Source organism: Otolemur garnettii, unplaced genomic scaffold (genome assembly GCF_000181295.1).
Source record: "Otolemur garnettii isolate 467f Iridium unplaced genomic scaffold, OtoGar3 scaffold00412, whole genome shotgun sequence".
In the NCBI taxonomy this organism is placed as follows: Eukaryota; Metazoa; Chordata; class Mammalia; order Primates; family Galagidae; genus Otolemur; species Otolemur garnettii.
The window spans coordinates 73,052-75,216 of NW_003852807.1; the positions used below are offsets into that span (position 1 = coordinate 73,052).

At 40.6% G+C, this 2,165-nt stretch overlaps 1 protein-coding gene and 1 pseudogene across 1 annotated transcript in view; one reads left to right on the plus strand and one right to left on the minus strand.

The window, feature by feature from the left end:
* Positions 1-505, plus strand: part of LOC105888410 — a 14,935-nt pseudogene extending 14,430 nt beyond the window's left edge.
* The window catches only part of LOC105888409 (protein ZNF738-like), a 47,772-nt gene that overhangs the window by 26,523 nt on the left and 19,084 nt on the right, over positions 1-2,165 (minus strand). The gene's annotated exons all lie outside the window — the stretch shown is intronic.

Here is a 2,165-nt window from a genome sequence, read left to right on the forward strand (position 1 = left end):
ATAACAGAGGGTGAGAGTTTAGATGGTAAATGTCAGACTGACAATATTCCTTGTGAAATGGAAATAGACACCGATCAGACACAACAGAGAATGTCCCTGACAAACACTCAACAGTTGAAGACCCAGTTTTCACCGTTGCTCCCTGCCCCACCAATGGAAGAAAGTGAAGCAGTGTCCAAAGCTACTCTGACATCACCTATTACCACGGCAGTAAATGAGTCTCAGGAAATTGATGAAGATGAAGGCACACACAGTCACCATGAGAGCGACCTAAGTAATACCATTTTACAGGGTAGTGATGATTCAGGATTGCATGGGGCTCAGCCAGCTCCACAGAAACTAGTAGAAAAAAAGCAAAGGAACATTTGTCTGTCACAGCCTCCAAAAAAGATTCTGTTTGTATCTTCTGTGATCATTCTTTCAGGAGAAAGATTTCAGCAAGCACCTCCATCGCCATTTGGTTAATGTGTACTACCTGGGAAAAGCAGCTTAAGGACAGGAGTAATGAACATTTGTAAGGCCTATCACATTTTCTATATCCATTTATAATAGCAGATAGCCTTTTAAGATTTTTTTTTTTTTTAGAGGCAGTCTCACTTTATCACCCTTGGTAGAGTGCTGTAGCATCACAACTCACAGCAACCTCCAGCTCCTGGGCTTAGACAATTCTCTTCCCTCAGCCCACCAAGTAGCTGGGACTAGAGGCACTCACCATAATGCCCAGCTATTTTTTGTTGAAGTTGTCATTGTTGTTTAGCTGGCCGGGCCAGGTTCGAACCTGCTAGGCTTGGCGCATGTGGCTGGCACCATAACCACAGATTTATGGGGGCAGATCCTCCAATGTTGATTCTTAAGTGGCATTGTTTTCCTTGGGACTTTATATATACCTGTTGATTGTTGTATACTTTTAAGCAAATCCAAGGGAGTCAGTTGTACTAAGCCAGCAGATGTATGTAAACCTGTTAGCTTATGTGTTTAATTCATATGAAATGGCCAACATGGTCTAATAGCATTCTGTTGCTTTGTCTAGCCACAGCTTGTCAGTTCTTTCTCCATGTCTATCTTCCAATTTTACTTTTAGTTCCTAGATTAGTTCTAAAAATTGGCTTACTTAATAGCCAATTACTTGAAGAATTTGCCTGCTTTATATAAAGTTAGCACTTTAAACTTTTTTTTTAGAAATGAGATGACGTTTAATTGAAGAGAAATTCTACCAACAATGGACATTCTATGAGTCCCGTAATTTACTGAGTTTTGATCAGTATTTCTAATTTGTGTATGTTTACTGTCATAAAAGAGTGATTTTTGGTGTGAGTTTCTCTGGTGTGGTGGTTTAATAGCTTAAGATGTTGCACAGTGCTTTGTTTTCATTTTCTTTTAACCTAAGCAGTTAAATATTGTCTAGAAATAGCATTTGTATTGAACAAAAGTGTTGAACAAAAACACTATACATTTTGCATGTTTACTTCGGTGTAAGGGTTAACAGAAATATTAAACTACATCGTAAGAGGAAGTGCTAGCCTAATGCAACCCTCACGTGAAAAGGCCGGATAAAGAGACCAGTGCTGGTAAGTAAACAGGATAGAACTAGCTACATTGTATAAGACTGAGACAGAAAAGCAGAGCACAGCGCAGGGCCCCTCCCGTCAGAACAGCATAACCCCTCCCCCTGTACTAACCATATATAAGATTGTATCCATCCCAAATAAACAGCTTCGGCTCAGCCTTCTCCCTATACTGTATGAGTGGTTGTGTGAGTGTGTCCACCCTTTCCTTCTCCCTCTCATACGATCATGAACTCCCTGACATCGCCTGCCGGCCGGGCAGTGTCACTTCGGCCTCTCTGGAGGGATGCCTTTAGGTTTGTTTACAAAAGAGCAGTTTTCTTTTTCTTCGCTGCATTTGTCTTTTTTGCAGAATATTGTGTCAAACTTTGTGAGCAAATGAAATATGCAACATGCAGATTCAATGCTTTGATTTTGATTTTCCCAAACTGTATCTATGCCAGAATATGTATTTCATTTAAGTTATTTTATTTATTTACTTATGTATTGTTTGAGACACCCCCTTAAGCTGTCACCCTGGGTAGAGTGCCATGGCATCACAGCTCACAGCAACCTCCAACTCCTGGGCTCAAGCAATTCTTCTGCCTTCACCTCCCAAGT